The 16,858-nt window shown below is 39.7% G+C and overlaps 1 long non-coding RNA gene across 1 annotated transcript in view; it reads right to left on the bottom strand.

The window, feature by feature from the left end:
* Positions 1 to 2,413: 2,413 nt before the first annotated feature.
* Positions 2,414 to 16,858, bottom strand: part of LOC138244886 (uncharacterized) — a 41,983-nt gene continuing 27,538 nt past the window's right edge. The window contains exon 3 of the long non-coding RNA XR_011193505.1: positions 2,414 to 2,478. This is a non-coding gene — a long non-coding RNA (uncharacterized lncRNA). The remainder of the gene's footprint in view (positions 2,479 to 16,858) is intronic.

Below are 16,858 nucleotides of genomic sequence, written 5' to 3'. Positions count from 1 at the left end.
AGGACAGCTTTGCACTTTGAAATGATTTTCTGATATGTTACCACACCTAGTTTTCTCAATTTCCTAACTGAAAAAAAAAACAATGATATATTAATACAAATATTTTTCAGGAGATTCTGTCCTGACATTTAATGACCTTAACCAATTACAAACTGAGCTGCAGAACAAGTAGTAATTGTTGATTACATAGAATCCACACTTTATTAGAAAGATATTATAAAACAAATGTCAGCAAATAAAGATTATATGAACTATTTCTTCCATTGCATTGATTTTAAAATGTTTTTTCAAAGTCAGAGCATAGTTCAGTATAGTTTAAAAGTAAGTATTTATTAATGTATGGCCATCCATAATAGACATATCCTTACCCATTCTGATCTGAAACATATTTTAGAAACCAGATACAGCCTGTTCAACCTGTTGTGTTACCATAAATGTTGTGTTTAGGACACAAATAATTCTGAACATACTGTATTAGAGCTCTCTCTATAGAGAAAGAAGGTAAAGAGCATGGTTTTATCAAGTGCACAGACATAAACTATAGAGTATCATAGAATGCAATATATGGAACGGTTGTAGAATATTTTCCAATCAGGTTAAAGAAAAAAAAATCATATTTTCTGTGTTAATAAAACAAAACATTTTTATTTTTTTCATGTTCAAGAACTAGCAATCTTTTTCATTTCTGTACTTTGTTGGATTATTAAATCCTCTCCAAGATTTGAGTTTGGAATGATCCTCAGCAGGAACTGGGAAATCCATGTTTTGTGCATTAGTATTCACAGGAAACTGAGCCTAGCAGACGGCTTCTTCAGATGGATTAATTAGCTACAGCAGAGTCTCTGCAGAAGCAAGAGAAAGCTGGAGTTAAATCATGACACATGGTCTGCTCCTCACACAATACAGCTCAGCGTAAGCATGGCTGGGGATTGCAAAAGCACTGCAGGTTTAAGGGGTGTGCTGAAGCATGAGAAAGCAAATTAAATTGAAAAGCTAAACCTGAAACTTTGCAGGATTTTTTTTCTATAAGGAAAATGAAGGCCCTAGTGCTCTTGGGCTCAAGAATGGCAATTAAAGCAGGAACTATTTGTTCAGAACTATTTTGCAATATAGGTGATAACAAAAAAGGCACAAAATTGCATTGAGGTATGCAAAATGACAATGTGCCTAATCCTTTCTTCTGAGACTTTAAAGTGTTTTACTGATGGAGATGACATTTGTAACACTGGCTTCTCTGAGCAGAGATGCTAACCTCTCATGCAGCTCTTGCTCTGCCTCTCCAGGCAAATGGTGAATTAAAGTATCTACAGCCCTTATCACTAACACCTGAAGCAGTCTGGCGTGCCTACAGTATTTGAGACTTATACTATCTGAGGCAAACCTCCCTTTTATTAATATTTAAGGGACCCAATTCCCAGAAACACCCCATGTTCAGCCTTAAAGTATCTACAGCCCGTATCACTAACACCTGAAGCAGTCTGGCGTGCCTACAGTATTTGAGACTTATACTATCTGCAGCAAACCTCCCCTTTATTAATATTTAAGGGACCCAATTCCCAGAAACACCCCATGTTCAGCCTAAAGCAAAGGAAATGAGTCTCAAACACAGCTGTAACACAGCTCAGTAGCCTAGGGGGAAGATCAGCAACATGCTGAACTGCATCTAACTGGCACTCAGCTGGTAGTGCAGTCTGATACCATGGAACCACCTTTCCGTAGGGAGGCTGGTGCTTCTGACAGGTGATTAGTCCATGAACAGGAAGACCTCCTGTGGGTTGTAATAGAGGTGCACTGAAACCTCCTCAAAGCAAATCGAGGGGTGGTCACAGAAGTCAGAAAAACACAGGCCCGACAACAACTGCTTGTTTGCTGAAGTAACTCTTGTGCAGGAACCTATTAACAAAAGGAGAGAAATAAAACATGCTCCCACTGTCACGGATGTCGGAAAGGACAAACCGTGGAATGACAGGAGAGCGAAAAGACCCTATGTGTAGCGGCGAGACTGAGGTTAGCCCAGGCTCAGCTGTTCAGGGAATGCCGTATAGAAACCTATGCCCTCAGGTAGCGGACGTGGGGCGACCTGGTGCTAGGCAGGTTTCAGGACATCCGAACGTCAACGCTGAGCGAGTAGCAGAGCAGAAGCAGGAAATAAATAGGCTACACAGCAAGACACACCAGAAAGTCAAGAATAATCACAGGGAACTAGGAACAGGAGAGAAGTAGAGCGTCCTCTAGGTGTACTGGGCGTGACACCCACTGCTAGTTCAAACCAGCAGTTTCAAGTAATCACCAAAACATCAGGCTGTGTTACAATTGCAAAGACAAGACTAGACAAACACTTACTTGCTACACCAGGAGTGTTATGTTAACTTCTCAGAGCTCCTCCCACAGCTTCTCTTGATGAACAGGAAACCTCCATTATCACCAGAGGTGAGTCACCACATGGTGGATCAAACAGACAAGGACGAAACCGTGGATCTACAACAGGGCAGACAGATACCAACACTCAATTAATTTTATTCACTTATTTACAATTATTTACATTATACCAAAGTACAAAGAAAGCGAATTTGCTCTGAGAAGGACAATAGGCAAACAAGAGAAGGTTTATGATAGAATGTGCACCAGCTCTTTACTATGCTTTGATCGACTGTTGAAACATATCCTAACCCTGTCACATAATGTCCGCAGGGCAGTGAGGAGCAGTTTAGCAAGATTTGGAAGGTGAGATCTGAGATTAGTCAGCTCTATGGAAACTGTTGCTCCACCTCCACCATCAGTGAGGAGAACAGTGTATTCACAGACCCTTTAATGTTATCACTGGCTACCATCAGCTGCTTCTGAGATGCTGAGACATTTTCCTTCATAAAATAACTTGGGGGATTGCAAACTGAAACAATGTTGCTGAGCCCTCAACATTGCACCTAAAGATGCTCAGAAAAGTTTTAAAATGACTCAGCACAGTATTGTGTGTAACCTATAAATAAACAGGAGAATACCCAAAGGTAGACTGCATACAGACGCTCTAGTACAAAATAAGCCTGCTTTGTGCTATCATAAGCCCCTTACTATTACATGGGATAATGATAATGACAGACCCCAATCTCAGTAAAGTGGGTCTGAAAAATAACATAACAATAACTTTAGAGATACAGCAAAAGAGTGTTTAAAGAAGAAAATCTCAGCTGACATACACACAGTCTGCTACACAAAGCCCGACTACTACTAGCAGTGTGCATCCTTTAGACAACAAACAAACCCTTAATTAACCCTGTATGCGAATGTGCAATTCTCTCTAATCACCAATAATCTATTAACAATTCTATTTGCAGAACATAGAAGTGCTTTAGCGGCCTCTAGTGGCAGTCTGTGATTGCCAGGCCTGCCACAAATGTACTACAGTATATAAAACTCAGTCCATAATTTCTGTTCACATATAACACTTCCTACCATGTAATCAGTGAATTCAGGGTCACAGAGGTTTCCAATTACAGTGGTTGTAACCTCTTGTCCAGTTGTCTGAAGTGTCTGTTGATATTAGAAGTGCGAAGGACTCGGAGATGTTTTGAGCAATATTAATTTATATAACAATATAATATAATAATATAACATCACTTTATTAACCCATGACAATTTCTTGCATTAGGAATGATCTTTTCACATACCCCAGCTTGCTCTCCATGAGACACACAGACAGGGTTATTTTCATGTTTTCATTTATTATGGCCTGGTCTCCACAGGCCATCTGTAACACTGTGACTAATTTTCAGTCCCTTTTAGCATTCATTATCCAGTAGTGCAATTGTGCAGTTGAGGAAAGAGTCCAGGTCCAGTTTCTGTTGTTTTGTTTGACTCTGCTTTGTTTACTTAAACGCATCGCTGTTTCCCATCAGTCCTCTCTTATTCTTTACAGTTCTTATTGTAGGGTCAATGCATGCCAGTCTGACAATGACTGTCCTGCAGCTTGTCTTTAATGATCTGCGGATGCTGAGCCATCAGTTCCAAGAGAATGAGCTTTTCAACAGGAGATCTCTATCTGCCAGATGACAGAGGCCTCAGCAGATTTCTCACTCAGGGACCTGTGTGACTTGCCCTGGGACCAGATAAGGTGGTAAACCCTCCGTAAGGAGAGTATTAAGCACACAAGTGTTGTTGCACACACAATATTACTGATGTGAACCACTGGAGATCCAGGATACCTCTTTTCCACTACAAATACATCCTGCACATCTTAAGAACTCCAATACAGAATCTGTTTCGCCTGTAAACTACTCCTTGGTCCATTGATCTGTCCTTGTGAGTACTGGCTGTGTAGAGCAGAATATACAAAGGTTTCTGTTCTGTCTCTTATCCTCTGAGGATCTCATTTCCCCTCTCCTTAAAATGAACATGGGCTCCGTTCCTGAAATGTTTTCTTCTCTTTCCCTTGTATCAAGACAAGCCATTGATCATTTTTAAATCGAAATTTACAGACTCCTCACTGTGGGCATTGAACTGTCCTAAGAGGAGCATTATTGAACAGCGTTTAAGATTAGCTATACATTTGCTTCTTCCTGCTTTTAAACAATTTTCTGGCAATGTGTGTTTTTGTTTTGTTGTCGACTTTCCCCCTGAATTTAAATGAACTAAATCCAATTATTTCTTCTTTATGGAATCTGTGCTGACAAAGCCACGCTAATCTCTTCCTAAGTGAGTGACATTCAAAACACAAATTGCTCGAATGTGCAAAGAAAATGCCCCATTTATACTCTGCTTCATTTTCATTGCTGTGATCATGGAGGTCTTTAATTTGCTTGTCATTTTGAAGGGCTCGTTAACGGCACAAACAATGACAGCAACAACGCACATGAGGTGTAAAAGGCAGATTGTCCCCTCACAATCCACTGTGCATCTGTGCAGACTGACCTTTGAAGTACATTAATCCTTTAAAATGGTGCGTTCAGAACGAAAGACTGATTTCTGTGAGTGACTGAGCCACAGAAATGGGAAGATGAATATAATGCAAACCCAGTGTGCAATTAAATAAAAAGCTCAGAATTGAAGTGATTTTGAGGGACCTTCCTAACCTACCACACTTACAGTATATAAACCTCTGCACTGTGTGCAGTTACTTAATCGTTCTTCCTTATTATTTTTACATGCACCCGCAAAATTGTTTTCCTAGGCATGTACTACTTTTCATTTCTTCCTTTCACAGTCATTGCCAAGACATGTCTTCCAGCCCTTTTCATGGTATGACCTCCACTTAGTTTCGTTTGCAGAACTGTGCCTGCAGCAGTGTGGCTATCACGATCCTTTCTGTATCAGTCTGTCAGATATCAGTGTGCTCTCATCCCCCATCATGGCATGCCTTAATGGCAATTAAGCACTTACAATTCTATTTTTTCAATTTAGAATTTTGAAAATAAACTGCTATTTTTCTCAGTCACTGGTCAGCAGATAAAAAACGAAAAAGTAATCCATCCAATTTGTAAATCACTTGATCCAGTCCTAGCACCCAGTACCTACAGTAGACTGCTTAGCACTATAGAAACCAGGACGAGATCTGGAGGACTTGAGCTTTACCTTAAGATGTGTTTAAAGGGAAGAATGATCAGAAAACCCTTTCAATTAGATTCAGTCTCCCTATTCACAAGCTGCCTCAGGTTTAAGACCTGTCTTGCCGTGGTTCATATGGACCAGGACAAGGACAATCACAAAGACCAACAGGGTCTACAGATGAGAGATTGTTGGGTGGACATAGACTTGATGTGCATCCAGTTCCCATCACCATCATCCCCCGTGCCAAGATTTCCCAAGATTCCTCCCTGCAGATGTCCACCATGACATCATGAAGATGAATGCTAAACTCTGAGGTGTCCTTTTGGGACTGGGATGAATGAGCACACGCATGTCCTACGAAATGTTTTTCTTGTCTGTCCAGAGTCAAATCTGATAAAAATGCTATTCACACAGCAAAGCATTAACACAACACTGGAATTTAATTCCAATTGTAGGCAAAAGTGACCTGAGAATTTATAGCATTAATTTTCCTTAAGAGGATTTTGTTGCATTTGTATTGCTTCTTTATATGTGTCTTCATGTACAGTATATATTAAGCAGTTTATCAGACTATTTTTATACCCCTCTTCTATCCCTCTTTGGACAATTTAATACAGACTCTCAGAAATAGAAAGATATCCAAAAGAGCTCTGATCATACTGTGTTAATTATGGTATATTATTCAAATGCCTGTAGTCACATCATGTTGGATTCCCAGGCTGTAACTACAGGATGTTAAAGCAGTGAAGCATCACTCAGTTTTAAGCTGTCACAGATTTGTTGTATTGTAATTATCAAATCCATCAGGTAAACTGTAAATTGAAGTCAATTAAACATAAAAAATGTTAACAAATTCAACTGGACTGAATTGTAACAGATCACTCACATATTTGATGAACATCTCACAGAAAACTGGAAATTGTTTAATCTGGCAGCTGAGATTGCCTTATTGTGGGAGCCCAGCTCTCAGGTACTGTATATACTGCATTGCCTTCTTTCAGAACATCACTTGAGCTTCTCTTTGTGGTAGGTTGAAAAGAATTGTTAATCAGGGAAAACCTGTCACTGCATGTCACCAAACACCTTCTTATAGAAAGTACATCGGAGTGAAAGAAAAGATGGAGTCCTTACCAGAGCCACAGCTCTTCCTGGTTCTGGGGCATTATTCAGACTAGAGAGCACTTGGTTATCAGTCCATTACAGTGGGGCTGGTCTCCATATTGACTGGGTAGACTGGAACCACTGGGCTAAAGGACCTCACTCAAGGTGCAACAGCAGTGTCTGCAGCAGGGATTCGAACCCACAACCTGCCAGTTATTAGTCCAAAGGCTAAAATACTACTCTGTGTTGCCCTTTAGCTGAGCAAATGTATACAAAAATTAATATCTACAGAATGTGTTCAGCTGAACAGTTTCATCTGCAATGCAGCCAGGATGCTGATGAATATGCAGTGCTGTACTGTCACAGAGCAAGAATCAACAGGACTTTTTGAAAACATTGCTCCAACATTGATTTCAGGGATGTTTATTTTAAATCAATGAGAAACAAGTCTATTTACAACCTTATTTCTTTTCTGACGAATACCATGTCTTGTTATGGCTGCATTAGTCAAGGATTTGCTACAGTTGGATCAAAGTCAAACATTTTCAAAGGCAGCTGAAAGTGTTAGTCTTTAAGTCATAGTTGCAAACTCATATCTATCCATACATTTTATATTGGCTCCACATTCTAAATTATTCACACTTTAGAAAACCTTATTTTAATCTGCTTGCTTTCCATTTATACCCAATGACATAGCTGGGGAAACTGAATCTAAAATAGCTGAGAAAAATCCTTGGGTTTTAACAGAGCACAGAGTAATGCACTATTAAGCAATAAAGCAGATCGTATAGCTTTGAAGCTTGAATTCTCATCACAAATGGCAAATCATCAACAAGTTATCTATGACGAATGGGAGAAGAATACTTTTTTCAGAGGCAACTATGTCAATACAACATCCACCCATCCATCCTCTAAACACTTTATCCAATACAGGGTCATGGGGGAGCCAGAGTCTAATTAGAAAACAACAGGCTCAAGGCGTGATACACCCTGGATGGGACACCAGTCCATTGCAGGGCACACACTAACACAAACACACACACACACTCAATGTGAATAAACATCCTCATGTATGTGTCACGCCCCACACTCTCCCTCGCAAACGACGTCACAGTCCCGGAACCTCTGCTTCCCAATCTCATCCCTGATTGAACCCAGCACATTCTCACATGCATCAGATTCCTCAAATTCTCACTCCCTAACCAATCATCCAATCACACCCCTTTCCTTTCAGTATTTAAACCCCCTTCGCACACCTTCCCATGCTCATTATTGAGAAGCCTTTCTTAGTATTCTTCAGTGTGTGTTTCCAAACCTTTTGACTGATCTCCTGTTACGAAGCTTCTGCCTCTTGACCTTGTCTTCTGGATTTTGCCTTTGTATTGTTTTGAATATCTCTTGTTACTGGACTCTCTGCCTCCCTTATCGACCCAGCCTTTGGATTTTGTCTTTTGGATTGTCCCTTTGCTACTCTGTGTCCTGTGGGATTCCGGTCACGCATAAGGATCCTCCTATTCCACGTATAGGTTCTGTGACATTATGAAAAATATATTTTTGTCTTTTTTGCTGTAATTGTTGCTAACATATTTTCTCAGTGTCTTATATGCTGGTAGCTCTTCTTTTCTAGATGATAATTTGAGATCATCACATGTTAACTGAAAACTCAAAATCCTCTGTGTTTTTCTATGTCAATCCAAGATCTTGAAATCTTCAGGGTCTCCTAGATTTCATTCCAATTCTCACATTTTATATTATCTATCTATCATCAATTTCCCTATGGGATTAATAAAGTATTATCTATCTATATGAAATTAATTGGTTAATTAAGTTATTAGTTATTCATTATTGGCTAATTAATTGTAGCCAAATATCCTAAGTGTGAAGGTGATGGTTGGTAAAAGGTGCATTTCAGTCATGGTAACCAACTAAATGCTTTTTAACACATTGTTGTACTTTTAATTATTCTTTGTTAAAAGAATAAAACAGACAGAAGATAATTCAATCTAAAGGACATTTATATATAAGAGCATGAGAAAGGTCAGAAAAGAGGCTGAACACTGGTTGAACCATTCAGTAAAATCGGATAAAATGGGCCGATGATGATATTCTGACTTCTATAATAAGTTGACTATCAGCAAAACTATTAATAGGTCTGTGTCCGTGCTCCTACAATCCTTAGAATCCAAAATTTGAAACAAGGGGGGACAAGATACTTATCCCTGTTGGGGATCCAATGAAAGTGCAACATACATCAAATATTATCCTCCAGGAAGACCTCTGAAATCCAGTTTTTTGTATACAGTATGTGTTATGGTGTAATTGAAGTGATTTTGATTAGTGTTGTGTAATTGCATTATTTTATTGTTAATAAACAATTAAAATGTGTACTCTATCTCCAGAGCTGTGCTAGGGAATAAAAAATCAAGGTAGCAGAACTCACATGGCTTATATTATACCTATCATGTGAGTTTTTTATTTTAATTATGTATTTTACTCATTTCCTGCTCCCCCCCATTAGACAGTAACAATATCACATACACCGTGTGTCAGCTTGTGTTGCTGTTTGTTCAAAGAACTCTTTCTAAATCCATCTTGACTCTCCCCTAGGAGAGTCCTGCTACCATCAAGGTGAACACAGATGTTTTCTAAACCAGTCAGCCAGCATTTAATTTTGCCCACAGAGCTGGAACAATTCCACCTTGTACTAAAATTAAATATGAAGTCTCATACCATAAGATGCAAAATGTTTAAAACTGGGTCAGCTAAGAATTCCCTAATGCCACATTTGCTCCTGTTAATGAGTTTGCATCAGAAAGAAAGAAAAGGCTGTTGTCAATGGCTGTTTAAGTGTAGAACTGTAATACTAGATTCCTGTATTTGATTAAAGGCTGAAGAAAACACTCCTAGCAGTCACAAAATTGCAGCTTGTTCAATGCAACCTTATGAAGATCAGTGTTCTGTACGTCCATGTTGAATTCTCCTACAATCTTGCACTGAGAATTCTGCACTTTACCCTAATTATTTTCTTCAGAACTCTGCATGCATGTTTTATAGATGAATATGTAACTTTAGATATCATTTCAGGCACCTTCAGGATTTGCCTACAACAAAGGACCTCGTTGCGTTTCAGTACTCTGCTGGAAACAACCAATTTGAGCACTGAGCCTCAGCCTGTGAGTGGTTTATTTTCTGTTCATTATTTCCCATTACCTCTTTCAGGACCCCAGAGCTACAATAAGAGTTTTCTAATTTCATCATAGGAATTAAGATTTTCCCTTAAGGCATTTTAGTACATACTAATAAATAAAGAATGAAAGAAATGGGAAAATTGAATATATAATCTTTTACATTTAAGAAGCAAGACTTCTTAAAAGATCCAAGTGAATTATCAGCTATAAAATGGCTTGGTGATATGTAGGGTGAGGCACTTTTGTAAATCTGTCCCCTTCATATGGAAATGTTCTTCCATTTAAATCCTAGCCAGGTTGTGTGCATGTCTGAACAAAGGTGAGGAAATACTTTGTCAATCTCCTTCAAGATTTTGAAGATCAGATATCTTTGAAGCCTCTGTATTCTTTAGGAGGTGGATGTCAGCAGTGTTAGTCTGCTCTGCAGGTTAATAAGGTAGTTTGCAGTGGGTTGAGCTGGGAGCTGAAGGGAAACTTAAGCTTCTCTGGCAGGGTTCCAAGTAGAAAAACAGCTCTGCAGTACCCTCTACATCTGGGTTGTCCAGTCCTGGTCCCAGCAGGACAGTGTGTCTGCAGGTTGTCTAGTCCTGGTCCCTGCAGGGTGTCCAGTCCTGGAGGGTCAGTGTGTCTGCAGGGTGTCCAGTCCTGGTCCTGGAGGGTCAGTGTGTCTGCAGGGTGACCAATCCTGGTCCTGGAGGGTCAGTGTGTCTGCAGGGTGTCCAGTCCTGGTCCCAGAGGGTCACTGTGCCTTCAGTAGAAGCACATAACAGGTATGATACTGCACCTTTTTTTAATGTAGCCGTTAGAGTGGGAAAAAGATTGCAGGATTGTTAAAGATGTAGTTGTCATATTGTTTTGCACTTTATTTGCACCAAAACAAATGGATTTATTGGGTGTATTAGAGATCACGTCATTGGAGACAAGACTGTGTTTGGAGACAATCCTACACCCGGTAAATACTGGTCTCCTTTTGAAATGAGAATTCTTTTCAAAAGAAACAGATGCCCACTATGCCTGCCGTGAAAGAAAAAAGTTTTCTTGTTGAGTACACCCTTTTCAAGATTTTTTTACACTACTATAAAAAGATCTTCAGTGGGGTACTATAAAAAAAAAACATCTAAAATTTATCATTAATACCAGATGGCATAACCAACATTGGAAAACCACTTTTACACAATGGCAAAGATCATGTGTGTGGCATCTGTCATAGTGTATGCATTTTAATTAAACTGCTATTTATGTTTTAAAGTAGTTCAGTCAAAATTTAGATAACAAAACCAACAGATGATTATAAAGGGATAGCTTACTTCATACTTTGGCATGAACTCAGCACTGTCACATCCACACACACACACTTATGAGGAATGAACCAGGGAGCTGCCATAAGGGTGAAGATGGGGTGAAGAGAGGAGTTCTAAAAAAGATTAGCACAGATCTGTAGGTGAGTATTTACAGGTGGGAGAGCAGAAGTGTGAGATCAAAATTTGCTCAAATGGTATATCAGAAACTATGCAGGCAGAAATAAATGACAATGCATCACATCCTGCTCTTTATGTTCTGTTCTCATTAGGTAGACCTTGTATAAACATCAATCTGCTTGTCCTCTTCAAACAAGGTCTCAATGCAAGCAAATACAACAAGATTCCACAATGTTCAGGAACTGTCTTAGAGCCATTCTAAAGTTATCCACATTTCAAAAGAAATTGAAATGAAAGCCATTATCAGGATTTTTCAGTTTATGCTAATTGGCACTATTTACTTTTATCACGCTGATAGATGTCAACTTTGCATACGTTGAATTCTAGTTTCTCATTTTCTGGGCTGTGTTAGAAAAATGGAAAACAGCCCCTTTCAGCAAATTGTCTATATTACCTGAAATAGGTTTCTGAGTAATTGACGCTCTACTACATTGACTGTGCAATAAATTTCCTACCTTAGCCGTTTATGACAAAAGGAATGTCAGGGAGTTTTGTAAAATCTGATGATGAAATGCATGTATCAGAGACTGAGGGTTAATTTGAATGCACAATAATATCTTAACTTTACAATACGAAGAACAAGCCAATTTCACCCAGCTGTTCTAAATCATAATCATTACTGACATTTGCTATATATTGTACATATCTTGCACAAACACCTCTTTCTTGCTGTTTTTGTCTCATGTATTATCATCAACTGTCTAGGACTGCTCAACAAAATACAATGAGATTACACTGGACACTGTCCTAGGAGCTCATCTGATAACAAGGGTGGGGTTTGATAACCGTGGGATGTGCACCAAGCCTAGAAATGAGAAACGGAAGGAGAAAATAGAGAAACAAAGCTCACCCTGTACAGTATTTGCCAGTCATCATACAATACCAGCCCCCTGAGTCATTGTGCAATCCACTCACAGTCGTAGCCGTAGGCCTGTCTGGAGACAGAGTAACATGGAATACTTGAGCCTCTTCTGGACAAGCTACTATTCTTAGAGTCCAATCATGAGAGATCAAAGACTACAGCAGAAATCAAAACCGTATGGTTTTACTGAAATGTGTTATGACAGGAAATTAATTACCAACATAAGAGACTATAAAACCTGACTTTAACACCCACTAATGGTAATTGCTTTTTGTACAGAAATAAATATGAAATCAACAAAGGCATAAGCAGGGCTCCTGAGAAGTTCAACTAATGGCATTTAAGCATTCAGCATCCAGCAAGGGCTTGGCCAGTAGATGATAGTGGCTGGGAATCGCCCTATGGTGGTGCAGTAATGGACATAGAGAAATTCCACTTAAGAAGGCAATTTAAATATCTGTAAATGCTGGTTACAATTACAGAATTACAACCATCCTGAAACAGAAGATGAGCCTTTATGCAGCCTGCATCACCAGCCTCTGATACTTACCCAGATGTTGCAGCCAGTTTAACAGATGGACCCCAGCAAGACCTTGTTTTGAGGTTTAGGCCTCTAGACTAAAGGACCCCTTTTTCATTTTTTTAGTTACACAAGAAAATTGCTCCAGGCATATGCAAGTACGAGTTCAATTAATATAACGCAAAATTACTGACTAAATCCAGTGTGCAAAACTCTTTATGTTCAAGAGTATGAGGCTCTAACAACCCATTCAGTAGCTGGGTCAGATCTTAATGGATGTGATAGAGGAATGAAATGTGTATAGAGTATTTGGTGTGACTCTTCTAGCTGAGACAATGACAGCCCAGCTGTAAAGATGAGACTGTACTACTGCAAGGATTGAGCTCGGGAGCTGCTGCAAGGGTGTAGAGGAGGAGGTGGGGTGGATGCAAGAGAGGTACAGTATACAAATGAAAGACCTTAAATATGTAGGCAATTGGAAGTGTGTGAGATTATAATCTAACCTTCTTCCCAAACTTCTGTTACAAACTTAAATTCAGTATTTGGCATAGACATGATTCACCTACTCTATCTGAAGAAATGTCAGCATAGCTGTGAGAATACGCTGCCAAAAGCCCCCCAAAAACCCCAAAACATGCAGATGTAGAGCAAGAAAAAAATGTCATCCATGAGCATAGGGAGCTGTTACACATTCTGCACGCATCTCTGCCCGATCTCACATTCCCACACGCCGCAAGTAATGTACTTATCACAGTTCACTCTCATCACTATTTCAGTTCCCCTTTTTCCTTCCCCGCTCACTATTGCGGATTCTCCTCAAGCTCCCAGGTGTGCCTTATTTACTCATGCTATCTAATCAGCATCAGACCTTCTTGCCTGCTTCCTCGTTTTCGATTTAAGTCTTGTGATTTGGATTGTTGCTCTCCAGCTGTCTCAACATTATCATACCTCCTTGCTTGTTTCCTGGAATACGTTTTGCATTGTGATTTGGATTGGAATTCTCTCTCTCTCCTGAGTCCTGCACAGGAGCCATACCCCCTTTCCTGTCCCCTGTGACAGGAGTGTCAGTGCCTGGAGAGCTCCTAAGAAGGACAGGGGGAAAATGGAGAGACAAGGCAACAAATATATGCTGGCGTCTTAGGCATGGTGGGATGGATGCTCAACCAAAAAGGGAGAGAACGTGGTGGGGGGGTGACAAGTGGATATTCTGGGGAAGGGCAAGGAAGAGATTGGAGATTTGGGATACAAAAAGGAGAATATGGCCACATTTGTTCCAGAGTTCAGGGGGCAGGTGACATCAGGAGAGCTGAAAGAAATAGGAGGCACCATAATAAGTGCAGGGATCAGTTTTTTTTCCTACAAAGTGGCCGAGGTTGAGGAGCTACTTGTTCGAGATGTCAAGGGGGCTAATCTCCTCCAAGTTTGGCCAAGGTGAACAATGACTGGATCGCCAAATTCAGCTGTGCCAGGGAGGGCAGTGAGCACTAGAGAGAATGAAAATGGAGCCAAGCGAGCAGCAGAGAGATGCAGGAGCAGCTAAGCTAAGTTTGAGCAATGTCAAGTGAGAGATAGCCATCTATTTCTAACCTCAGCAAACTCAAAATGCAAGAGAGATACACAGAGGGAAGTCCTGGATGTGAGGCTTACAGTATATACTGTACATAGGCTAGTGGTGTTTGAGATTAGGATCTAACCTTCCTCCTGACCATCTGTTAAAAACTCCATATGATAGAAAGGAGGCCCTCAGTCACGTCTTTAAAATCAATCAGATGTTTCTTGGGGAAACAGAATACATTTTTTTCTCTGACACCTTCCCAGGACTCATTGGACACGGTTATGGGGGGGACTAGTTTAATGAGATTCCATCGAGCCGAGACCCAGATGGCCAGAAAATCCTGAGGTCGTCAAGGAGACGCACACAAATTGCTCGCAATAATTAAAAATAAGACCTAGCTTTGCCAGGAGCACCTTAATGAAAGAGCCTGTCAGCGCTCAGGAGGCAGAAAGAGCAGGTTTTTGATCACAGCAATGAGCCTTCCTGATGCATTTAAAATGACTGCTTGATCCTGACTCCTGACTAGGTGATCCACTACACTTCAGCGTTTCCAGTGCAGAGAGCCCAACTGCACACCCAGTAAATGCTACAGAGCAGCACATGTGTGAGGGAACAGCAGACCCTCTGGGGTGTGAGCAATCCAATAAGAAATGGTTTTTGTGGGCATCCTGGCTGGATGCAGTTAGATTATCCTACAGCAGAAGCCGGCACTGAGATGACCCTGTGATTTGTAACTGATCACAGTGTTGGAACAGCACTCCTGAAGGATCTGTGTCCTAATTTCCACACAGTTTTTACAGGTGCAAACCACTGCTGGGCAATAGTAGAGCTTGTGACAGTCCTGCAGTTGTTTTTGCTGAGGGACTCCAAACTTTAAATAAAAAAGGCTACATGTGCAAATAACTAACATGGGGAATATGCTGCTGTTATTCTTTGGACATGTCTAAGAAACTGTTGCCGATTTCAAGTATAATTTTCTTTAATAATACCTTATTGAATTCGTAAGAATCAAATTCTCATATTTCACATGAATGTGCTCTATGCTACCTCTGTAAGGTCAGTTATTTCTTTTTTTACTTCATGGTAATAACCTCACATGCTCGTAAATAAGGCAAAATTCTAAATTAAAATAGACTTCAGCTTCAGAACGGAAAACTGCTACAGTACCTCTCAGAGTGTCAAGCGTTACTCAATATAGGATGCGAGAGGCACTGGTGCTTCCCTGCTCTGTGGTCCAGGATTTGAATCTGAACTTGGGCACATTCTGTGTGGAGAATATTCATGTGCCAATGACCTAGAGTAGTAATAAGTAACCATTAGTGATGTGATTATTATTATTATTTTATTATTATTAACTGAAGTTAAAAATTTGTGATATAATAATAATGTTTTAATGAGGGCTAGTAATGTATTTATAACGTGTGATTTACACTCCCTATATTACCATGCCAGCAATTAATAACTGTTTACTGTGTTCACCATTGTAACTCTTCAATAAACATACCCAACACAATAAAACAAAAAAAAACATACATAAAAGGTGCATACAAAAAAAAAACACATAGCAAAATCACATTTCACACAAACACACCAGGATCACTGTTACTGTAACTGAACTGCTCCTGCAAAAAGGCCTGGTCTGCTCTCAAGTCCTTCATGGCTTCTTCCATAATTTCCACCTGACTTCTCTCCACCTGGGGTCCTACTCCTAGCTTTCAGATTACACTACTGTAAGTCTCATTGTGAACCTTTTACGAATGACTGCATACCTGTAATGTCATTTGCATAAGTGGTTGTTAAGAATTGTCCATGGTGTTATGATGTGTTATGTAGTGTTTATGATTGAGTTAGAACAGGTTATTTCTAGCCTCATTCAAGTAAAGTGTTACTGTAATGGCGACATGTCATTGTATAATTTCCATTGCAAACCTGTAGCATTTCAGAAAAGACAAAGAGATTCATATTGGCAGACTGACCTTTAAAGGTCATTCCTTGAAGGTAAAGGCTAACGTTTTTCTGTAACTAGTGGACAATAATTAAAATTACTATCAGGACTGCGGCAATAAATAAACACTAACAGATGGTACAACTAATGCTGCTGTAGGTGGTGATGGCAATGTACCTTCAAGGCACATGGCATTTTACATAATTGATTATAGGAGCTTAGACGTTGCCTAAATGTGCTGTTTATCCTAGTGGGCCTCCAAAACAGATTTGAAGCTGTGTTCTGAATTAGGCAGTTTCTTGACTTACAGAAACATCCAGGAATGTGACACTTTGCATTTTATTTCTATCTTCAATCACAGTACAGTAATTTTTATGTAGGCTTTTTTATTTTCATACTGAATTAACAGGGCTATTTAATGTTCTTGGAAAGTATGGCATTGAGAAAAGTATTATATAGCACTCTAATATTTAGAATTAGCATTTAATAATCTAGGTGCAAAACAGTGCCTTTTACATAATTCATGCAAATTAAATAGCAGCTGCTTTTAAGGTTACTGTATATAAGCAGTGGGGCAGAGTTCATTTCACTTTTCAGAGGCAGAGCAGAGATCTTAGAATAATTGCAAGTGTTAAGAGTTTTTCTTTTATGTTCAGACACTCAGCTGT

This window comes from Lepisosteus oculatus, chromosome 2, assembly GCF_040954835.1.
Source record: "Lepisosteus oculatus isolate fLepOcu1 chromosome 2, fLepOcu1.hap2, whole genome shotgun sequence".
NCBI lineage: Eukaryota > Metazoa > Chordata > Actinopteri > Semionotiformes > Lepisosteidae > Lepisosteus > Lepisosteus oculatus.
Note: the sequence above shows the minus strand (reverse complement) of the source record. Positions and strands in the feature narration are given on the sequence as shown.